This window comes from Perca flavescens, chromosome 21 (assembly GCF_004354835.1).
Source record: "Perca flavescens isolate YP-PL-M2 chromosome 21, PFLA_1.0, whole genome shotgun sequence".
Classification (NCBI taxonomy): domain Eukaryota; kingdom Metazoa; phylum Chordata; class Actinopteri; order Perciformes; family Percidae; genus Perca; species Perca flavescens.
The window spans coordinates 23,915,565-23,939,404 of NC_041351.1; the positions used below are offsets into that span (position 1 = coordinate 23,915,565).

General features: G+C 42.5%; 15 non-coding genes across 15 annotated transcripts; all 15 read right to left on the bottom strand.

The window, feature by feature from the left end:
* Positions 1-4,817: 4,817 nt before the first annotated feature.
* trnam-cau (transfer RNA methionine (anticodon CAU)) lies at positions 4,818-4,889 on the bottom strand. The gene has a single exon. It is a non-coding gene; the product is annotated as a tRNA-Met (tRNA).
* Positions 4,890-4,895: 6 nt separating this feature from the next.
* On the bottom strand, positions 4,896-4,968 carry trnar-ccu (transfer RNA arginine (anticodon CCU)). The gene has a single exon. It is a non-coding gene; the product is annotated as a tRNA-Arg (tRNA).
* Positions 4,969-6,431: 1,463 nt separating this feature from the next.
* trnam-cau (transfer RNA methionine (anticodon CAU)) lies at positions 6,432-6,503 on the bottom strand. Its single transcript has one exon. It is a non-coding gene; the product is annotated as a tRNA-Met (tRNA).
* Positions 6,504-6,509: 6 nt separating this feature from the next.
* On the bottom strand, positions 6,510-6,582 carry trnar-ccu (transfer RNA arginine (anticodon CCU)). The gene has a single exon. It is a non-coding gene; the product is annotated as a tRNA-Arg (tRNA).
* A 1,475-nt stretch (positions 6,583-8,057) lies between these two features.
* Positions 8,058-8,129, bottom strand: trnam-cau (transfer RNA methionine (anticodon CAU)). The gene has a single exon. It is a non-coding gene; the product is annotated as a tRNA-Met (tRNA).
* Positions 8,130-8,135: 6 nt separating this feature from the next.
* Positions 8,136-8,208, bottom strand: trnar-ccu (transfer RNA arginine (anticodon CCU)). Its single transcript has one exon. It is a non-coding gene; the product is annotated as a tRNA-Arg (tRNA).
* Positions 8,209-9,750: 1,542 nt separating this feature from the next.
* Positions 9,751-9,823, bottom strand: trnar-ccu (transfer RNA arginine (anticodon CCU)). Its single transcript has one exon. It is a non-coding gene; the product is annotated as a tRNA-Arg (tRNA).
* A 1,464-nt stretch (positions 9,824-11,287) lies between these two features.
* Positions 11,288-11,359, bottom strand: trnam-cau (transfer RNA methionine (anticodon CAU)). The gene has a single exon. It is a non-coding gene; the product is annotated as a tRNA-Met (tRNA).
* A 6-nt stretch (positions 11,360-11,365) lies between these two features.
* On the bottom strand, positions 11,366-11,438 carry trnar-ccu (transfer RNA arginine (anticodon CCU)). Its single transcript has one exon. It is a non-coding gene; the product is annotated as a tRNA-Arg (tRNA).
* Positions 11,439-12,906: 1,468 nt separating this feature from the next.
* trnam-cau (transfer RNA methionine (anticodon CAU)) lies at positions 12,907-12,978 on the bottom strand. Its single transcript has one exon. It is a non-coding gene; the product is annotated as a tRNA-Met (tRNA).
* Positions 12,979-12,984: 6 nt separating this feature from the next.
* On the bottom strand, positions 12,985-13,057 carry trnar-ccu (transfer RNA arginine (anticodon CCU)). The gene has a single exon. It is a non-coding gene; the product is annotated as a tRNA-Arg (tRNA).
* Positions 13,058-14,595: 1,538 nt separating this feature from the next.
* Positions 14,596-14,668, bottom strand: trnar-ccu (transfer RNA arginine (anticodon CCU)). The gene has a single exon. It is a non-coding gene; the product is annotated as a tRNA-Arg (tRNA).
* Positions 14,669-16,225: 1,557 nt separating this feature from the next.
* On the bottom strand, positions 16,226-16,298 carry trnar-ccu (transfer RNA arginine (anticodon CCU)). The gene has a single exon. It is a non-coding gene; the product is annotated as a tRNA-Arg (tRNA).
* Positions 16,299-17,774: 1,476 nt separating this feature from the next.
* trnam-cau (transfer RNA methionine (anticodon CAU)) lies at positions 17,775-17,846 on the bottom strand. The gene has a single exon. It is a non-coding gene; the product is annotated as a tRNA-Met (tRNA).
* A 6-nt stretch (positions 17,847-17,852) lies between these two features.
* trnar-ccu (transfer RNA arginine (anticodon CCU)) lies at positions 17,853-17,925 on the bottom strand. Its single transcript has one exon. It is a non-coding gene; the product is annotated as a tRNA-Arg (tRNA).
* Positions 17,926-23,840: the final 5,915 nt, after the last annotated feature.

The window sequence follows — 23,840 nt, forward strand, 5'->3', positions numbered from 1 at the left end:
TCACCCTTTCAGAGTGAACCGTTAGAGGTTGAAGGCAAAAGGTGATGAATTTTATCTCTAATTGTTGTAATTTTATCATTAAAGAAGTTCATGAAGTCATCACTACTCAGAGCTAGAGGAATAGATGGCTCAGTAGGGACTTGACTATCTGTCAATCCTGGCTACAGTGCTGAAAAGAAACCATTGGGCCACTCTTGTTTTCATCCATTAGTGATGAGTTCAGTCTGATCTGGCAGTTCTTAGGAGCCTTCCTTGAGGTTTTCAGACAGAATTGCCAATTGTTCATCCGTTTCTTCCAGGGTGGATGCCATATTTAAATTGATTCCCTCTAGGCGTTCAGAGATTTGTTTTAATTTGAATCGGATGGGAGTTATACCAAGGTGCTAATTCCTTTGACGTTAAATCTTCTTTTTCAGGGGATCAACAGAGTGTTAAGGAATGGGAGGCAATCAATGTAGAGATGGACTGACTACAAATGTATCAATTTGAGAGGGACTGAGGTTAACATAGAGGTCCTCGGTTATGTTAAGGGATGACATAGAGTCTCTGCTGTTGGAATATTGAACTTTAAATTTAGCTATAGCACTGTCAGATAGGCATCTGGTGTAGAAAAAAATCTAATTTAATATAAAAGGTAAAAAACCTTTGGAAGAAATTAAAGAATGATCTGACAATGATCAAAGGTTGGGAAATTTATTAAATCCTCAATTTCAATACCACTAATGCCAGCACAAGGTCGTGCAGGGTGTGGTTGAAAACAGTGCCCCAACTTTGGGACTTGAAACCGATTGAATCCAGTAATGAGTTGAAAGCAGTACTAAGGCTATGATTGTCAACATCCACATGGATATTAAAATCACCTACAATAAGTACTTGGTCTGATTTAAGGACTAAACATGATAAAAACTCTGAGAATTCAGATAAAAATTCATCAATACTCATTCTGGAGCCCTGTTAACAACAAAATATAAAGTGTAATGTTTTCCATTTTGGATGTTGAAGATTAAAAACAAGACTTTCAAAGGAGTTATAATTTAATTTAGGTTTAGGAGTAATTAACAGGCTTGCATCAAAGATGGCTGCAACAGAGTAAAGCCCTGACAGAATTGCCTCTAGGAATTTGAAATAATATGATGGGAGGAGAATAGGAAAAAAACTAAATACAAACCTTTTGACATAAAATCTTTATTGTGGCCCAGCTCAAGTTTCAGTAAGACAAAATAAATCAATGTTGTTATCACATATCAACTAGTTAACCAATAATGTTTAGAAGACAGAAGACACATGATTAATAGGAGCATCTAATTTTCCCGTTTTGTTCTCAAAACATGTAAACAGCCCAACCATTCCAAATCAGGTTGGAAAGTCATAGTTACTACAGGGTCTTTGTTTACCTTGATTTAACCGATCTGAGACGGGGAAAACCTCAGAACAAGATTTGACTGGATAATACAACTTTCCAACGGAAGTTATATCAGGGTTCATCTGCACATGGACCCCAGGTTACTAATATCAAACTTTGTTGGATCATGGTTTATGTCTGACTAAACTCGGTCAAGAAGGAAAAAAAATGAGAGGATGGTTTCGCTCCATCCCTCTGGGTTATGAAAAAAAACCTATCCATCAGACCCAGGCTTTGCCCAAAAATCCCCCAGATGGGACTTGAACCCACAATCCCTGGCTGGGCAGGCCAGTGCCAACCCATTACCACTGGGGCTTTACATGCCACATTTCATCAGTTCAGGGAGAGGTTTGGTACAGTTCTTAGAAAACTACTTGAACTTTGACCTCCAGAATTGAAATTTGTTCATCCGTGACTCAAGTGGTTGTGTATGCCATATTTAAAGTGATTCCCTCTAGGCGTTCAGAGATATTGAATTCATATGAATCGGATGGACAGTTATGAGGACACCGTCACCTTGACGTTAAACCTTTGACCTCCAAAATCCCATCATCTCATCAGGGGTCCTGTTCACAGGAATGGGAAGTGCGTCGTATGTAGAGATGGACGGACGACCCAAAAGCATAATACTTCTGGCCACGGCTAGCGCTGGCGCCGAGACATAACAAGAGACAAAGAAAGAGGTTGGGGAGACAGAGTAAAGCCCTGACAGAATTGAGAACTAGAGACAAAAGCTGTGAAATAGTGCTAAATGTGTCCAGAAGAATAGGAAAAAACTAGAACTATAAAAGAAAAAAACTTTTTGTAAAGAAAATCTTTATTGTGTTCACTTTTGCTCAAAGGTTGTGCTTCAATACATCACTGAAGTGAGCACACTAATGAGTAGCACACTGGTGCAGTTTGTTTAGACAAAACAAGACACAGTGATCTCCAGAATTGAGCCGGGTATTCATCCGTCCCTCCAATGGTTGTGTAGGACATGATTTAAAACATGTAAACAGCCCAACCACTTACCAATCACATCACTGGAAAGTCATCGTTACTAAGGGTCCTGACAGGGTAGTGGATGTTGATTTGTCAATATGGACGTTAAACCTCCAGAACAAAATTTGTCTGGATAATACAACTTTCCCAGCAGTTATATCAGGATTCATCTAGCCATGGACCTCAGGTTGAGGATCATAATCTCTTGTTGGATCACCCTTTCAGAGTGACTACAATTGCAAGAGACAAAGCAAAAGAAACTTAGCAGAGGATGGTTTGACCAGAATTGGGAACTAGAGGCCCAAAGCTGTGAAATAGTGCCAAATGCTGAAAATCAGAAGAATGGGAAAAAACTACCCAAATCCCTTTGTTAAGGAAATCAGTGCCTTATCCATTTAGCCAAAGGGGGCTTTATACATCACTGAACTTCACCAGTTCAGGGAGATACACTATACAGTTCTGGAGACAAAACAAGACCTTGAACTTTGACCTCCAGAATTGAAATTTGTTCATCCGTTGACTCCAAAAGGACATGATCAAAACATATTTAAAGTGATTCCCCACTAGGCAATCACAGATATTGAATTCATATGAATCGGATGGACAGGGTATGAGGACATGTTGACCTGACAATTGGAACCTTTGACCTCCAAAACAAGATCATCTCATCAGGGGTCTGTTCACAGGAATGGGAAGTTCATCTCGCCATGTAGAGATCAGGTTGAGGATCAAAATCTCTTGTTGGATCACCCTTTCAGAGTGACTACAGACATAACAAGAGACAAAGAAAGAGGATGGGGAGACAGAGTCCAAGCCCTCTGACAGAATTGAGAACTAGAGACAAAAGCTGTGAAATAGTGCTAAATGTGTCCAGAAGAATAGGAAAAAACTAGAACTATAAAAGAAAAAAAACCTTTTGTAAAGAAAATCTTTATTGTGTTCACTTTTGATCAAAGGTTGTGCTTCATTACATCACTGAAGTGAGCACACTTCAGAGTAGACACATATGCAGTTTGTTTAGACAACCTTGAACTTTGACCTCCAGAATTGAAATTTGTTCATCCGTGACTCCAAGTGGTTGTGTATGCCATATTTAAAGTGATTCCCTCTAGGCGTTCAGAGATATTGAATTCATATGAATCGGATGGACAGTTATGAGGACACCGTCACCTTGACGTTAAACCTTTGACCTCCAAAATCCCATCATCTCATCAGGGGGTCCTGTTCACAGGAATGGGAAGTGCGTACGTATGTAGAGATGGACGGACGACCCAAAAGCATAATACTTCTGGCCGCGGCTAGCGCTGGCGCCGAGACATAACAAGAGACAAAGAAAGAGGTTGGGGAGACAGAGTAAAGCCCTGACAGAATTGAGAACTAGAGACAAAAGCTGTGAAATAGTGCTAAATGTGTCCAGAAGAATAGGAAAAAAAACTAGAACTATAAAAGAAAAAACCTTTTGTAAAGAAAATCTTTATTGTGTTCACTTTTGATCAAAGGTTGTGCTTCATTACATCACTGAAGTGAGCACACTAATGAGTAGCACACTGGTGCAGTTTGTTTAGACAACCTTGAACTTTGACCTCCAGAATTGAAATTTGTTCATCCGTGACTCCAAGTGGTTGTGTATGCCATATTTAAAGTGATTCCCTCTAGGCGTTCAGAGATATTGAATTCATATGAATCGGATGGACAGTTATGAGGACACCGTCACCTTGACGTTAAACCTTTGACCTCCAAAATCCCATCATCTCATCAGGGGGTCCTGTTCACAGGAATGGGAAGTGCGTACGTATGTAGAGATGGACGGACCACCCAAAAGCATAATACTTCTGGCCACCCTTAGCGCTGGCGCCGAGACATAACAAGAGACAAAGAAAGAGGTTGGGGAGACAGAGTAAAGCCCTGACAGAATTGAGAACTAGAGACAAAAGCTGTGAAATAGTGCTAAATGTGTCCAGAAGAATAGGAAAAAAACTAAATACAAACCTTTTGTAAAGAAAATCTTTATTGTGCTCACTTTAGCTCAAAGGTTGTGCTTCAATACATCACTGAAGTGAGCACACTAATGAGTAGCACACTGGTGCAGTTTGTTTAGACAAAACAAGACACAGTGATCAAGCGGTGGAGCCGGGGTATCGAAGTCCCGTTCATGCAACCAAAGGACATGATCAAAACATGTAAACAGCCCAACCACTTACCAATCACATCACTGGAAAGTCATCGTTACTACAGGGTCCTGACAGGGTAGTGGATGTTGATTTGTCAATATGGACAGTAAACCTCCAGAACAAGATTTGTCTGGATAATACAACTTTCCCAGCAGTTATATCAGGATTCATCTCGCCATGGACCTCAGGTTGAGGATCATAATCTCTTGTTGGATCACCCTTTCAGAGTGACTACAATTGCGTTACGAGCAAAAGAAACTTAGCAGAGGATGGTTTCGATCCATCGACCTCTGGGTTATGGGCCCAGCACGCTTCCCCTGCGCCACTCTGCTGAAAATCACCCCAGATGGGACTTGAACCCACAATCCCTGGCTTAGGAGGCCAGTGCCTTATCCATTAGGCCACTGGGGCTTTACATGCCACAACTTCACCAGTTCAGGGGAGATACATATACAGTTCTGGAGAAGTTGACCTTGAACTTTGACCTCCAGAATTGAAATTTGTTCATCCGTGACTCCAAGTGGTTGTGTATGCCATATTTAAAGTGATTCCCTCTAGGCGTTCAGAGATATTGAATTCATATGAATCGGATGGACAGATATGAGGACACCGTCACCTTGACGTTAAACCTTTGACCTCCAAAATCCCATCATCTCATCAGGGGTCCTGTTCACAGGAATGGGAAGTGCGTCGATGTAGAGATGGACGGACGACCCAAAAGCATAATACTTCTGGCCACAAGGCTAGCGCTGGCGCCGAGACATAACAAGAGACAAAGAAAGAGGTTGGGGAGACAGAGTAAAGCCCTGACAGAATTGAGAACTAGAGACAAAAGCTGTGAAATAGTGCTAAATGTGTCCAGAAGAATAGGAAAAAAACTAGAACTATAAAAGAAAAAAACCTTTTGTGAAGAAAATCTTTATTGTGTTCACTTTTGATCAAAGGTTGTGCTTCATTACATCACTGAAGTGAGCACACTAATGAGTAGCACACTGGTGCAGTTTGTTTAGACAACCTTGAACTTTGACCTCCAGAATTGAAATTTGTTCATCCGTGACTCCAAGTGGTTGTGTATGCCATATTTAAAGTGATTCCCTCTAGGCGTTCAGAGATATTGAATTCATATGAATCGGATGGACAGTTATGAGGACACCGTCACCTTGACGTTAAACCTTTGACCTCCAAAATCCCATCATCTCATCAGGGGGTCCTGTTCACAGGAATGGGAAGTGCGTACGTATGTAGAGATGGACGGACCACCCAAAAGCATAATACTTCTGGCCGCGGCTAGCGCTGGCGCCGAGACATAACAAGAGACAAAGAAAGAGGTTGGGGAGACAGAGTAAAGCCCTGACAGAATTGAGAACTAGAGACAAAAGCTGTGAAATAGTGCTAAATGTGTCCAGAAGAATAGGAAAAAAACTAAATACAAACCTTTTGTAGAGAAAATCTTTATTGTGCTCACTTTAGCTCAAAGGTTGTTCTTCAATACATCACTGAAGTGAGCACACTAATGAGTAGCACACTGGTGCAGTTTGTTTAGACAAAACAAGACACAGTGATCAAGCGGTGGAGCCGGGGTATCGAAGTCCCGTTCATGCAACCAAAGGACATGATCAAAACATGTAAACAGCCCAACCACTTACCAATCACATCACTGGAAAGTCATCGTTACTACAGGGTCCTGACAGGGTAGTGGATGTTGATTTGTCAATATGGACGGTAAACCTCCAGAACAAGATTTGTCTGGATAATACAACTTTCCCAGCAGTTATATCAGGATTCATCTCGCCATGGACCTCAGGTTGAGGATCATAATCTCTTGTTGGATCACCCTTTCAGAGTGACTACAATTGTTACGAGCAAAAGAAACTTAGCAGAGGATGGTTTCGATCCATCGACCTCTGGGTTATGGGCCCAGCACGCATCCCCTGCGCCACTCTGCTGAAAATCACCCCAGATGGGACTTGAACCCACAATCCCTGGCTTAGGAGGCCAGTGCCTTATCCATTAGGCCACTGGGGCTTTACATGCCACAACTTCACCAGTTCAGGGGAGATACATATACAGTTCTGGAGAAGTTGACCTTGAACTTTGACCTCCAGAATTGAAATTTGTTCATCCGTGACTCCAAGTGGTTGTGTATGCCATATTTAAAGTGATTCCCTCTAGGCGTTCAGAGATATTGAATTCATATGAATCGGATGGACAGATATGAGGACACCGTCACCTTGACGTTAAACCTTTGACCTCCAAAATCCCATCATCTCATCAGGGGTCCTGTTCACAGGAATGGGAAGTGCGTGTCGTATGTAGAGATGGACGGACGACCCAAAAGCATAATACTTCTGGCTTCTGGCGCGGCTAGCGCGCTGGCGCCGAGACATAACAAGAGACAAAGAAAGAGGTTGGGGAGACAGAGTAAAGCCCTGACAGAATTGAGAACTAGAGACAAAAGCTGTGAAATAGTGCTAAATGTGTCCAGAAGAATAGGAAAAAAACTAGAACTATAAAAGAAAAAAACTTTTTTGAAGAAAATCTTTATTGTGTTCACTTTTGATCAAAGGTTGTGCTTCATTACATCACTGAAGTGAGCACACTAATGAGTAGCACACTGGTGCAGTTTGTTTAGACAACCTTGAACTTTGACCTCCAGAATTGAAATTTGTTCATCCGTGACTCCAAGTGGTTGTGTATGCCATATTTAAAGTGATTCCCTCTAGGCGTTCAGAGATATTGAATTCATATGAATCGGATGGACAGTTATGAGGACACCGTCACCTTGACGTTAAACCTTTGACCTCCAAAATCCCATCATCTCATCAGGGGGTCCTGTTCACAGGAATGGGAAGTGCGTGACGTATGTGAGAGATGGACGGACCACCCAAAAGCATAATACTTCTGGCCGCAGCTAGCGCTGGCGCCGAGACATAACAAGAGACAAAGAAAGAGGTTGGGGAGACAGAGTAAAGCCCTGACAGAATTGAGAACTAGAGACAAAAGCTGTGAAATAGTGCTAAATGTGTCCAGAAGAATAGGAAAAAAACTAAATACAAACCTTTTGTAAAGAAAATCTTTATTGTGCTCACTTTAGCTCAAAGGTTGTGCTTCAATACATCACTGAAGTGAGCACACTAATGAGTAGCACACTGGTGCAGTTTGTTTAGACAAAACAAGACACAGTGATCAAGCGGTGGAGCCGGGGTATCGAAGTCCCGTTCATGCAACCAAAGGACATGATCAAAACATGTAAACAGCCCAACCACTTACCAATCACATCACTGGAAAGTCATCGTTACTACAGGGTCCTGACAGGGTAGTGGATGTTGATTTGTCAATATGGACGGTAAACCTCCAGAACAAGATTTGTCTGGATAATACAACTTTCCCAGCAGTTATATCAGGATTCATCTCGCCATGGACCTCAGGTTGAGGATCATAATCTCTTGTTGGATCACCCTTTCAGAGTGACTACAATTGCGTTACGAGCAAAAGAAACTTAGCAGAGGATGGTTTCGATCCATCGACCTCTGGGTTATGGGCCCAGCACGCTTCCGCTGCGCCACTCTGCTGAAAATCACCCCAGATGGGACTTGAACCCACAATCCCTGGCTTAGGAGGCCAGTGCCTTATCCATTAGGCCACTGGGGCTTTACATGCCACAACTTCACCAGTTCAGGGGAGATACATATACAGTTCTGGAGAAGTTGACCTTGAACTTTGACCTCCAGAATTGAAATTTGTTCATCCGTGACTCCAAGTGGTTGTGTATGCCATATTTAAAGTGATTCCCTCTAGGCGTTCAGAGATATTGAATTCATATGAATCGGATGGACAGATATGAGGACACCGTCACCTTGACGTTAAACCTTTGACCTCCAAAATCCCATCATCTCATCAGGGGTCCTGTTCACAGGAATGGGAAGTGCGTACGTATGTAGAGATGGACGGACGACCCAAAAGCATAATACTTCTGGCCGCGGCTAGCGCTGGCGCCGAGACATAACAAGAGACAAAGAAAGAGGTTGGGGAGACAGAGTAAAGCCCTGACAGAATTGAGAACTAGAGACAAAAGCTGTGAAATAGTGCTAAATGTGTCCAGAAGAATAGGAAAAAACTAGAACTATAAAAGAAAAAAAAACTTTTTGTGAAGAAAATCTTTATTGTGTTCACTTTTGATCAAAGGTTGTGCTTCATTACATCACTGAAGTGAGCACACTAATGAGTAGCACACTGGTGCAGTTTGTTTAGACAACCTTGAACTTTGACCTCCAGAATTGAAATTTGTTCATCCGTGACTCCAAGTGGTTGTGTATGCCATATTTAAAGTGATTCCCTCTAGGCGTTCAGAGATATTGAATTCATATGAATCGGATGGACAGATATGAGGACACCGTCACCTTGACGTTAAACCTTTGACCTCCAAAATCCCATCATCTCATCAGGGGTCCTGTTCACAGGAATGGGAAGTGCGTACGTATGTAGAGATGGACGGACCACCCAAAAGCATAATACTTCTGGCCGCAGCTAGCGCTGGCGCCGAGACATAACAAGAGACAAAGAAAGAGGTTGGGGAGACAGAGTAAAGCCCTGACAGAATTGAGAACTAGAGACAAAAGCTGTGAAATAGTGCTAAATGTGTCCAGAAGAATAGGAAAAAAACTAAATACAAACCTTTTGTAAAGAAAATCTTTATTGTGCTCACTTTAGCTCAAAGGTTGTGCTTCAATACATCACTGAAGTGAGCACACTAATGAGTAGCACACTGGTGCAGTTTGTTTAGACAAAACAAGACACAGTGATCAAGCGGTGGAGCCGGGGTATCGAAGTCCCGTTCATGCAACCAAAGGACATGATCAAAACATGTAAACAGCCCAACCACTTACCAATCACATCACTGGAAAGTCATCGTTACTACAGGGTCCTGACAGGGTAGTGGATGTTGATTTGTCAATATGGACGGTAAACCTCCAGAACAAGATTTGTCTGGATAATACAACTTTCCCAGCAGTTATATCAGGATTCATCTCGCCATGGACCTCAGGTTGAGGATCATAATCTCTTGTTGGATCACCCTTTCAGAGTGACTACAATTGCGTTACGAGCAAAAGAAACTTAGCAGAGGATGGTTTCGATCCATCGACCTCTGGGTTATGGGCCCAGCACGCTTCCCTGCGCCACTCTGCTGAAAATCACCCCAGATGGGACTTGAACCCACAATCCCTGGCTTAGGAGGCCAGTGCCTTATCCATTAGGCCACTGGGGCTTTACATGCCACAACTTCACCAGTTCAGGGGAGATACATATACAGTTCTGGAGAAGTTGACCTTGAACTTTGACCTCCAGAATTGAAATTTGTTCATCCGTGACTCCAAGTGGTTGTGTATGCCATATTTAAAGTGATTCCCTCTAGGCGTTCAGAGATATTGAATTCATATGAATCGGATGGACAGATATGAGGACACCGTCACCTTGACGTTAAACCTTTGACCTCCAAAATCCCATCATCTCATCAGGGGTCCTGTTCACAGGAATGGGAAGTGCGTACGTATGTAGAGATGGACGGACGACCCAAAAGCATAATACTTCTGGCCAAGAAGCGCTGGGCGCCGAGACATAACAAGAGACAAAGAAAGAGGTTGGGGAGACAGAGTAAAGCCCTGACAGAATTGAGAACTAGAGACAAAAGCTGTGAAATAGTGCTAAATGTGTCCAGAAGAATAGGAAAAAAACTAGAACTATAAAAGAAAAAAACCTTTTGTGAAGAAAATCTTTATTGTGTTCACTTTTGATCAAAGGTTGTGCTTCATTACATCACTGAAGTGAGCACACTAATGAGTAGCACACTGGTGCAGTTTGTTTAGACAACCTTGAACTTTGACCTCCAGAATTGAAATTTGTTCATCCGTGACTCCAAGTGGTTGTGTATGCCATATTTAAAGTGATTCCCTCTAGGCGCTCAGAGATATTGAATTCATATGAATCGGATGGACAGTTATGAGGACACCGTCACCTTGACGTTAAACCTTTGACCTCCAAAATCCCATCATCTCATCAGGGGGTCCTGTTCACAGGAATGGGAAGTGCGTACGTATGTAGAGATGGACGGACCACCCAAAAAGCATAATACTTCTGGCGCAGCTAGCGCTGGCGCCGAGACATAACAAGAGACAAAGAAAGAGGTTGGGGAGACAGAGTAAAGCCCTGACAGAATTGAGAACTAGAGACAAAAGCTGTGAAATAGTGCTAAATGTGTCCAGAAGAATAGGAAAAAAACTAAATACAAACCTTTTGTAAAGAAAATCTTTATTGTGCTCACTTTAGCTCAAAGGTTGTGCTTCAATACATCACTGAAGTGAGCACACTAATGAGTAGCACACTGGTGCAGTTTGTTTAGACAAAACAAGACACAGTGATCAAGCGGTGGAGCCGGGGTATCGAAGTCCCGTTCATGCAACCAAAGGACATGATCAAAACATGTAAACAGCCCAACCACTTACCAATCACATCACTGGAAAGTCATCGTTACTACAGGGTCCTGACAGGGTAGTGGATGTTGATTTGTCAATATGGACGGTAAACCTCCAGAACAAGATTTGTCTGGATAATACAACTTTCCCAGCAGTTATATCAGGATTCATCTCGCCATGGACCTCAGGTTGAGGATCATAATCTCTTGTTGGATCACCCTTTCAGAGTGACTACAATTGCGTTACGAGCAAAAGAAACTTAGCAGAGGATGGTTTCGATCCATCGACCTCTGGGTTATGGGCCCAGCACGCTTCCGCTGCGCCACTCTGCTGAAAATCACCCCAGATGGGACTTGAACCCACAATCCCTGGCTTAGGAGGCCAGTGCCTTATCCATTAGGCCACTGGGGCTTTACATGCCACAACTTCACCAGTTCAGGGGAGATACATATACAGTTCTGGAGAAGTTGACCTTGAACTTTGACCTCCAGAATTGAAATTTGTTCATCCGTGACTCCAAGTGGTTGTGTATGCCATATTTAAAGTGATTCCCTCTAGGCGTTCAGAGATATTGAATTCATATGAATCGGATGGACAGATATGAGGACACCGTCACCTTGACGTTAAACCTTTGACCTCCAAAATCCCATCATCTCATCAGGGGTCCTGTTCACAGGAATGGGAAGTGCGTACGTATGTAGAGATGGACGGACGACCCAAAAGCATAATACTTCTGGCGCGGCTAGCGCGCTGGCGCCGAGACATAACAAGAGACAAAGAAAGAGGTTGGGGAGACAGAGTAAAGCCCTGACAGAATTGAGAACTAGAGACAAAAGCTGTGAAATAGTGCTAAATGTGTCCAGAAGAATAGGAAAAAAACTAGAACTATAAAAGAAAAAAACCTTTTGTGAAGAAAATCTTTATTGTGTTCACTTTTGATCAAAGGTTGTGCTTCATTACATCACTGAAGTGAGCACACTAATGAGTAGCACACTGGTGCAGTTTGTTTAGACAACCTTGAACTTTGACCTCCAGAATTGAAATTTGTTCATCCGTGACTCCAAGTGGTTGTGTATGCCATATTTAAAGTGATTCCCTCTAGGCGTTCAGAGATATTGAATTCATATGAATCGGATGGACAGTTATGAGGACACCGTCACCTTGACGTTAAACCTTTGACCTCCAAAATCCCATCATCTCATCAGGGGGTCCTGTTCACAGGAATGGGAAGTGCGTACGTATGTAGAGATGGACGGACGACCCAAAAGCATAATACTTCTGGCCGCGGCTAGCGCTGGCGCCGAGACATAACAAGAGACAAAGAAAGAGGTTGGGGAGACAGAGTAAAGCCCTGACAGAATTGAGAACTAGAGACAAAAGCTGTGAAATAGTGCTAAATGTGTCCAGAAGAATAGGAAAAAAACTAAATACAAACCTTTTGTAAAGAAAATCTTTATTGTGCTCACTTTAGCTCAAAGGTTGTGCTTCAATACATCACTGAAGTGAGCACACTAATGAGTAGCACACTGGTGCAGTTTGTTTAGACAAAACAAGACACAGTGATCAAGCGGTGGAGCCGGGGTATCGAAGTCCCGTTCATGCAACCAAAGGACATGATCAAAACATGTAAACAGCCCAACCACTTACCAATCACATCACTGGAAAGTCATCGTTACTACAGGGTCCTGACAGGGTAGTGGATGTTGATTTGTCAATATGGACGGTAAACCTCCAGAACAAGATTTGTCTGGATAATACAACTTTCCCAGCAGTTATATCAGGATTCATCTCGCCATGGACCTCAGGTTGAGGATCATAATCTCTTGTTGGATCACCCTTTCAGAGTGACTACAATTGCGTTACGAGCAAAAAAGAAACTTAGCAGAGGATGGTTTCGATCCATCGACCTCTGGGTTATGGGCCCAGCACGCTTCCCCTGCGCCACTCTGCTGAAAATCACCCCAGATGGGACTTGAACCCACAATCCCTGGCTTAGGAGGCCAGTGCCTTATCCATTAGGCCACTGGGGCTTTACATGCCACAACTTCACCAGTTCAGGGGAGATACATATACAGTTCTGGAGAAGTTGACCTTGAACTTTGACCTCCAGAATTGAAATTTGTTCATCCGTGACTCCAAGTGGTTGTGTATGCCATATTTAAAGTGATTCCCTCTAGGCGTTCAGAGATATTGAATTCATATGAATCGGATGGACAGATATGAGGACACCGTCACCTTGACGTTAAACCTTTGACCTCCAAAATCCCATCATCTCATCAGGGGTCCTGTTCACAGGAATGGGAAGTGCGTACGTATGTAGAGATGGACGGACGACCCAAAAGCATAATACTTCTGGCCGCGGCTAGCGCTGGCGCCGAGACATAACAAGAGACAAAGAAAGAGGTTGGGGAGACAGAGTAAAGCCCTGACAGAATTGAGAACTAGAGACAAAAGCTGTGAAATAGTGCTAAATGTGTCCAGAAGAATAAAAAAAAAACTAGAACTATAAAAGAAAAAAACCTTTTGTGAAGAAAATCTTTATTGTGTTCACTTTTGATCAAAGGTTGTGCTTCATTACATCACTGAAGTGAGCACACTAATGAGTAGCACACTGGTGCAGTTTGTTTAGACAACCTTGAACTTTGACCTCCAGAATTGAAATTTGTTCATCCGTGACTCCAAGTGGTTGTGTATGCCATATTTAAAGTGATTCCCTCTAGGCGTTCAGAGATATTGAATTCATATGAATCGGATGGACAGTTATGAGGACACCGTCACCTTGACGTTAAACCTTTGACCTCCAAAATCCCATCATCTCATCAGGGGTCCTGTTCACAGGAATGGGAAGTGCGTCGTATGTAGAGATGGATGGACCACCCAAAAAGCATAATACTTCTGGCCGCAGCTAGCGCTGGCGCCGAGACATAACAAGAGACAAAGAAAGAGGTTGGGGAGACAGAGTAAAGCCCTGACAGAATTGAGAACTAGAGACAAAAGCTGTGAAATAGTGCTAAATGTGTCCAGAAGAATAGGAAAAAAAAAATACAAACCTTTTGTAAAGAAAATCTTTATTGTGCTCACTTTAGCTCAAAGGTTGTGCTTCAATACATCACTGAAGTGAGCACACTAATGAGTAGCACACTGGTGCAGTTTGTTTAGACAAAACAAGACACAGTGATCAAGCGGTGGAGCCGGGTATCAAGTCCCGCTCATGCAACCAAAGGACATGATCAAAACATGTAAACAGCCCAACCACTTACCAATCACATCACTGGAAAGTCATCGTTACTACAGGGTCCTGACAGGGTAGTGGATGTTGATTTGTCAATATGGACAGTAAACCTCCAGAACAAGATTTGTCTGGATAATACAACTTTCCCAGCAGTTATATCAGGATTCATCTCGCCATGGACCTCAGGTTGAGGATCATAATCTCTTGTTGGATCACCCTTTCAGAGTGACTACAATTGCGTTACGAGCAAAAAGAAACTTAGCAGAGGATGGTTTCGATCCATCGACCTCTGGGTTATGGGCCCAGCACGCTTCCGCTTGCCACTCTGCTGAAAATCACCCCAGATGGGACTTGAACCCACAATCCCTGGCTTAGGAGGCCAGTGCCTTATCCATTAGGCCACTGGGGCTTTACATGCCACAACTTCACCAGTTCAGGGGAGATACATATACAGTTCTGGAGAAGTTGACCTTGAACTTTGACCTCCAGAATTGAAATTTGTTCATCCGTGACTCCAAGTGGTTGTGTATGCCATATTTAAAGTGATTCCCTCTAGGCGTTCAGAGATATTGAATTCATATGAATCGGATGGACAGATATGAGGACACCGTCACCTTGACGTTAAACCTTTGACCTCCAAAATCCCATCATCTCATCAGGGGTCCTGTTCACAGGAATGGGAAGTGCGTACGTATGTAGAGATGGACGGACGACCCAAAAGCATAATACTTCTGGCCGCGGCTAGCGCTGGCGCCGAGACATAACAAGAGACAAAGAAAGAGGTTGGGGAGACAGAGTAAAGCCCTGACAGAATTGAGAACTAGAGACAAAAGCTGTGAAATAGTGCTAAATGTGTCCAGAAGAATAGGAAAAAAACTAGAACTATAAAAGAAAAAAACCTTTTGTGAAGAAAATCTTTATTGTGTTCACTTTTGATCAAAGGTTGTGCTTCATTACATCACTGAAGTGAGCACACTAATGAGTAGCACACTGGTGCAGTTTGTTTAGACAACCTTGAACTTTGACCTCCAGAATTGAAATTTGTTCATCCGTGACTCCAAGTGGTTGTGTATGCCATATTTAAAGTGATTCCCTCTAGGCGTTCAGAGATATTGAATTCATATGAATCGGATGGACAGTTATGAGGACACCGTCACCTTGACGTTAAACCTTTGACCTCCAAAATCCCATCATCTCATCAGGGGTCCTGTTCACAGGAATGGGAAGTGCGTACGTATGTAGAGATGGACGGATGACCCAAAAGCATAATTCTTCTGGCCGCGGCTAGCGCTGGCGCCGAGACATAACAAGAGACAAAGAAAGAGGTTGGGGAGACAGAGTAAAGCCCTGACAGAATTCAGAACTAGAGACAAAAGCTGTGAAATAGTGCTAAATGTGTCCAGAAGAATAGGAAAAAAACTAGAACTATAAAAGACAAACCTTTTGTAAAGAAAATCTTTATTGTGCTCACTTTAGCTCAAAGGTTGTGCTTCAATACATCACTGAAGTGAGCACACTAATGAGTAGCACACTGGTGCAGTTTGTTTAGACAAAACAAGTCACAGTGATCAAGCGGTGGAGCCGGGGTATCGAAGTCCCGTTCATGCAACCAAAGGACATGATCAAAACATGTAAACAGCCCAACCACTTACCAATCACATCACTGGAAAGTCATCATTACTACAGGGTCCTGACAGGGTAGTGGATGTTGATTTGTCAATATGGACAGTAAACCTCCAGAACAAGATTTGTCTGGATAATACAACTTTCCCAGCAGTTATATCAGGATTCATCTCGCCATGGACCTCAGGTTGAGGATCATAATCTCTTGTTGGATCACCCTTTCAGAGTGAATGTGAATTAGTGCTAAATGTGCAAAAATAGAAAAAAACTTAGCAGAGGATGGTTTCTTTTCCATCGAAAATCTTTTATGGGCCCAGCACTTTAGCTCAACTCTGCTGAAAATCACCCCAGATGGGACTTGAACCCACAATCCCTGGCAAAGGAGGCCAGTGCCTTATCCATTAGGCCACTGGGGCTTTACATGCCACAACTTCACCAGTTCAGGGGAGATACATATACAGTTCTGGAGAAGTTGACCTTGAACTTTGACCTCCAGAATTGAAATTTGTTCATCCGTGACTCCAAGTGGTTGTGTATGCCATATTTAAAGTGATTCCCAATATAGGCGTTCAGAGATATTGAATTCATATGAATCGGATGGACAGATATGAGGACACCGTCACCTTGACGTTAAACCTTTGACCTCCAAAATCCCATCATCTCATCAGGGGTCCTGTTCACAGGAATGGGAAGTGCGTTATGTAGAGATGGACGGATGACCCAAAAGCATAATACTTCTGGCCACTGGCTAGCGCTGGCGCCGAGACATAACAAGAGACAAAGAAAGAGGTTGGGGAGACAGAGTAAAGCCCTGACAGAATTGAGAACTAGAGACAAAAGCTGTGAAATAGTGCTAAATGTGTCCAGAAGAATAGGAAAAAAAACTAGAACTATAAAAGAAAAAAACTTTTTGTAAGAAAATCTTTATTGTGTTCACTTTTGATCAAAGGTTGTGCTTCAATACATCACTGAAGTGAGCACACTAATGAGTAGCACACTGGTGCAGTTTGTTTAGAAACAACCTTGAACTTTGACCTCCAGAATTGAAATTTGTTCATCCGTGACATGTGGTTGTGTATGCCATATTTAAAGTGATTCCCTCTAGGGTCCTCAGGGATATTGAATTCATAAGAATCGGATGGACAGACATGAGGACACCGTCACCTTGACGTTAAACCTTTGACCTCCAAAATCCCATCATCTCATCAGGGGGTCCTGTTCACAGGAATGGGAAGTGCGTAGGTATGTAAAGATGGACGGACGACCCAAAAGCATAATACTTCTGGCCGCGGCTAGCGCTGGCGCCGAGACATAACAAGAGACAAAGAAAGAGGTTGGGGAGACAGAGTAAAGCCCTGACAGAATTCAGAACTAGAGACAAAAGCTGTGAAATAGTGCTAAATGTGTCCAGAAGAATAGAAAAAAAACTAGAACTATAAAAGAAAAAAAACTTTTGTAAAGAAAATCTTTATTGTGTTCACTTTTGATCAAAGGTTGTGCTTCATTACATCACTGAAGTGAGCACACTAATGAGTAGCACACTGGTGCAGTTTGTTTAGACAAAACAAGACACAGTGATCAAGCGGTGGAGCCGGGGTATCGAAGTCCCGTTCATGCAACCAAAGGACATGATCAAAACATGTAAACAGCCCAACCACTTACCAATCACATCACTGGAAAGTCATCATTACTACAGGGTCCTGACAGGGTAGTGGATGTTGATTTGTCAATATGGACAGTAAACCTCCAGAACAAGATTTGTCTGGATAATACAACTTTCCCAGCAGTTATATCAGGATTCATCTCGCCATGGACCTCAGGTTGAGGATCATAATCTCTTGTTGGATCACCCTTTCAGAGTGACTACAATTGCGTTACGAGCAAAACAAACTTAGCAGAGGATGGTTTCGATCCATCGACCTCTGGGTTATGGGCCCAGCACGCTTCCGCTGCGCCACTCTGCTGAAAATCACCCCAGATGGGACTTGAACCCACAATCCCTGGCTTAGGAGGCCAGTGCCTTATCCATTAGGCCACTGGGGCTTTACATGCCACAACTTTACAAGTTCAGGGGAGATACATATACAGTTCTGGAGACGTTGATCTTGAACTTTGACCTCCAGAATTTAAATTTGTTCATCCGTGACTCCAAGTGGTTGTGTATGCCATATTTAAAGTGATTCCCTCTAGGCGTTTAGAGATATTGAATTCATAAGAATCGGATGGACAGACATGAGGACACCGTCACCTTGACGTTAAACCTTTGACCTCCAAAATCCCATCATCTCATCAGGGGGTCCTGTTCACAAGAATGGGAAGTGCGTACGTATGTAGAGATGGACGGATGACCCAAAAGCATAATACTTCTGGCCGCGGCTAGCGCTGGCGCCGCGACATGACAAGAGACAAAGAAAGAGGTTGGGGAGACAGAGTAAAGCCCTGACAGAATTGAGAACTAGAGACAAAAGCTGTGAAATAGTGCTAAATGTGTCCAGAAGAATAGGAAAAAAACTAGAACTATAAAAGACAAACCTTTTGTCAAGAAATCTTTATTGTGCTCACTTTAGCTCAAATTCTCATCAGTTCATCTGCGAGTTCAATTGGATGTTTTTGGAAAATTTGAAGAAATTTGAAGAAATTTTCTCCAGGGGGTCCTGTGTTATTGCATTCACATGAATGGGAAGTGTGTACGTATGTAGAGATGGACGTACGACCCAAAACATAATACTTTTTGCCACGGCTAGAGACAAAGAAAGAGGTGGGGGAGACAGAGTAAAGTCCTGACAGAATAGAGAACTAGAGACAAAAACTGCTGTTGCATCCGAACCAGTTGACCCGTAAAGCCCTTTTTGAACAAAAGACAATGCCGTGTGCTCTAACAAACGAATGAGGCCTACATGCAGAGTCTGCAGCCTGAGGTGTGAAAAATCTAGAAGTGGGGTGTCACCTACATGTCACCTTCCAGTTTGAATAAAAACACTTTTTTTCTGATTAGCAGGTAAATCTAGGAACTCCAGGTGTCCCTGCCCATGTTACCTGAGAGATAAAAGTGAGCCATAGAATTTTTCTCATTGTCTCTTCCAACTGCGACCCATCACTAACAGCGGTGTTGTAGTACTTGAGACAGACCACTTTTCAAAGGTCTTTGTCTTATCTGTGAATCAACCATATTTTTACTCTGTTCCTTCTCGGATGAAGAGGACTCATGATTTTATTTCAAGACCAGTCAAGACCACAACTTCAGGGATATCACAAAATTGCCTGTGTATTGTCTGATTTATGTGTTAACATCATTATTGTGATTGGATGTAAAACTTGTACATGTAGTCCTTGCCTTAGGCGAGCTTAGCTAGTCGTCATAGCGACGCTGCAGGAAACTGCCGTGACGTAATGCGACAAACACAGAGTGTTGTTTTTGATTCTCTGCCAGAAACATTTTGTTTCAAAGGAAGCTGGAGGCAGCAAAAAAAAAACACCGCTGGCTAAACTATTTAAAAATGCTGGATTTTTTCAGGACACCCCTATCTGTCGCTAGCAATGTTGATGCAGTGATTAGTGTCGATTCTCTCTGGCCAATCAGTAGACTGCAGGTTTTCACGTCATCTTTTGGTATCGCCTCAGCTTGCTTGGAACCTCAACGGAGGTGATACTAAAAAAAGTCCCTGTTAGCAGGTACCAGGGACTAGTAATGGAAAACCAAAAAGTTGAGCCGGTACCATGTAATGGAAAAACGCCATAAGTGTAAGTGATGCTAACAAAGCTAGCTAGCTAAAGTTATCAATCTGCCTCTGTACCATAACTCTTCAGAAATCTATTCACCCCTCACCCAAAGTGATTAAGCAAATTGTTAGAAAAAGTATACTTGGAGGTCATGTGACCAGCAACCGCAATGGCCGCGGAAGACTAGTGCTCCTTACCCACCTCTGCGTCCCTGTGACTTTAAACAAGAGGGGTAATTGTGGGCTGGAGTTTACGTGTGCTGCGTTTGATGTGGCCACGTATCTTAGAGATAGGGGATGGGGTCTGCGGTCTCAGAGGGTTAGGGGAATTATTTTATTTTTTATGTTTTTATGTTTTTACGGTTCACCCTTTGCTACAAATCTATTAGCGAATTCCGGTATGGTACACGAGACGAGATGTATATTTTGAAGATGGCTGAATTCTCAATCCTTTCAGTTAACATCAATTCAATTCAATTTTCAATTCAATTTTATTATCTTGAGTTATCTCAAGACACTTTACAGATAGAGTAGATCTAGACCACACTCTATAATTTACAAAGACCCAACAATTCCAGTAATTCCTCCAAGAGCAAGCATTTAGTGCGACAGTGGCGAGGAAAAACTCCCTTTTAGGAAGAAACCCCGCTGGTGAGAAAAACTTCCTTTAAGGGAGAAACCTCGGACAGACCTAGGCTCTTGGTAGGCAGTGTCTGATGGTGCCAGTTGGGGGTGTGATGAACAGTGGCAATAATACTCACAATAAAGATCAGCATCAGGGGGCTAAACGGGCCAATCAAACGAGCTAAATTCATGGACTACCTAAGAAAAAAGATTATAGATATAGCGCTTATACAAGAGTCACATTTACGTAAAAGAGATTGCCTACAAAATAAATACTACATGATTGCTGCTTCATCTAGTGACAAAACCAAAACCAAGGGCTCCATTGTGTTAGTGTCGCAGAAATGCACACTCACCGTTGATAAAAGTAGTAAAGATCTATCAGGCAGGATATCTTATATATGCACCACAATAAGAAGTAGGAAATAGCCTTTGTTTCAGTATATGCACCGTCTAGATATGACAATTAATTGCTCTCTCTCAACGAATATTCACAAATTATTAGGGCTGAACGATTAATTGCATTTGCAATAATATCGTGATATGTTAAAATGCGATTTCCTAATCGCAAAGGCTGCGATTTGGCCACGTGACTCACGAGAGCAAATCAGTCTGCACTCCGCAGAGCATATGTCCGCAGAGAAAGCATCAACTTAGCACGCTAACGCTACACCATACCTTGAGCAGATTTCTGTCATTCAAACAACTCTGAGTTGTAGTTTAAAACTTGTAAGGGTTTTTTGGGCTCCAGTCCATACATACAGTTAATCATACAGGCAGTAAAAATAAATAAACTGTGTGCACGGTTTTACAATCTGTGGGGACGGATTTTAAACTGTGGGTACAGATTGTCAATTTACATCCATGTGGACAGACTGGTAAACTGTGCGCAGTTTTGCAAAACTGTGCACACGGTATTTTATTTATTTTTCTCTCCCCTGAACTTCAGGACAATGACCACAAGAGGGAGTTAAACCACCTTTTAACATTATTTAACATTCAAAAACTGATGTACCAAGTACATTATATACACAGTAAACCTCTGATAATTAAAATTTGCACAATCAAATAAATATCCTGAATTCACAAATTATTTATTTATTATTATAATAACACCACTATTATCTTTCAAGTTGCTTCAGGTACCAAGGTGCAAATTAAACATATTTAACAACATAACAATTTGTCTGAACTGAACCTATGAAATAACTGAAAATATCTTAAATATACTGAAACATTCAACAATTTTAGTTCAGTTTTAGTTCTACATCCAGACATTCTTGATGGCCTACATTCAAACAAGAACATAATAAAACCATATAAATAATAAAAACAAACATAACAAAAACTTGGCATATGAGCTTAAGACGCCACAGGACAGGTACAGAGTAGGCAGTTTCACTCTCTGTAGAACATGGCCTTGTACTGATGTCTTTGGGGAATTCTTTAGGTGTATCTTCATACCTCCACTGCTGTTTCCTTCATGTGTAGAGGCCAGAGCTTGTGCTGCAGAAAGAAAAGGTAAGATTTTCTAATGAGGGTTACGGTCAAATTATACTTTAGCTATAACACTATAAGATGGATACCTAGGATTCCCTAAATACCATTAAATATTACAGTACTTTGAGGATTATCATCATTCATCAAAAACAACTTTCCTTCTTAGCATCATATCCTGGCTCTAATAAAAAAGATACAGTAACAGTGCTTACCTTAATTAAAATCCATCTTCACTGTCTTCATCTGCATCCGTCTCCCTGCTCTCTGATGCTCCACTCACAGAGTACATGCGACTATTGAAGCGCTGTAACATCACTTGGCTTGGGGCAAAGTCCTTGCAGCATATGCCTTGTCTTCTCAGTCCGTATTTTATGTGGAGTATGCTGCTCTCTCTCTCTCTTTGTAATTGAGCACTTCAACCCAAAAGACCTCTGCCTGGCTGTCCTCCTTGTTTATCTATGGGAGATATGCAACAGCCTGATACTTTGTTTCAAGAACTGCAAGATCACCAGAGTAGAGCTTCAACATTGAGACTGAGCTGAGCTGTGGTTTTGTTTGTGACAGGATGACAGTCGGACTGAACACAGTCATAGATTTCCATATCTGGATGTTAGCTGGGAGTCTCTGTTGCACTTGTCTGCCCACTTCCACCAAGAACTCACGGCACCTGCTCTTCATATTTCTCTCAGCCGTGCTCTCCATTCTTGCCTCATCCAATGCCATCATGAAGGTGACCCCATAATTGACTGCACCCACAGGTAACAAAACACTGGGGTCTGTTATGTCGATTGCAAGCAGTTGTTCATCTGATGTGGGGATCATTCCAGGTCTCACCACTCTGGAGATAAGGGTGCGAAAGAAAAGAAGCAGACACTCCAACATTTTGAATGGATTGCCCCTGTCCTGCTGGAACAGCTTGTTGATCTTGTTGAATTCTTGTAGACAAGGCATTAAAAACAGCAGGTACAGCTTGTTAACAGGATCACTGTACATCTGGTGCAGGATTTCAGCGTCTTTGGTTAGCTGAAAGTGAAGCTTCAGTTCATCCCACTGATTGAGTATGCGCAAACAGCAATCATGGGTGGAAAGCCACCGTGTACCTGACATCTGTACAAGCATCAAAGGGATTTCACCAGGATTGATGAGGCTGTAGATCTTTGCATACTCACGGCGGCGAAGAGCCCTGTGGGAAAGCCAGTTGTGAGAATGAGAGACCAAGTATTCAAGGTTGCGTGGGAGGGTCTCCGCTGCCTTGTTTACACACAGCTGTATGGAATGGCACACTCACTTGAGCAGCTGGAGATTTGGGGTTTTCTGGAGAAGGTGAGTGTACACTGAATTTCTCTTCCCTACCATGACACTGCAGCCATCTGTACCTAATCCAATGCACTTTTTGATGTCCAGTCCAATACTCTGTAGGAAACGGGTCAGAACCTCTGCTGTTTCACCCTCCAAGTTTATCAAACCCAAAAAGGTGGACACAACTTTGTTCAGTGTCATACTGAAGTAGCAGATTACCACACACAGTTGCTTGACAGATGATATGTCTGTGCTTTCATCACTAACAAGGGAATATTCAGCACCTCCAATATCCCTCTGAAGTTCTGTGAACATACTCGGAGCAATGGCATGGTTAATCAATGCCGTGCATTTTGTCCGGTGCATTTTGATGTCTTTGTCACAAGTTGAGCAAATTAACTCCCCAAGGTGATCTACCGATTTAATGGACGTGTGACTAGTGGTGGCTACCTTCAGCTCAGCTCTCTGTTTTGACTCGTTCTGTTTGGAGACCGTGAACCCAATGTCCGTAAGCCTCATTGTGCTGCATTTTAAAAATGTTTTTCTGTGCTAGCATGTTGTACGAGGTCCGCATGGTGTGCACGTATGGCGTGCCAGATTGTTGTAGTACCTTGTGTGTCTCACTCTCCAGCGTGTTTCCCAGTGTTTGTTTTCCCAGTGTTTCTCATGCTACATTTACACGTGGCCGGCTATTTTCATAAACGGACATTTCAACCTCTCCGTTTTCAAAAATAACATTGTGCACAGCTGTCAGTTTTCAGAAAAGTGTTCGTTTACATGTACCCGTGTATATATGCCGTCAATGCAGTCAAGAGC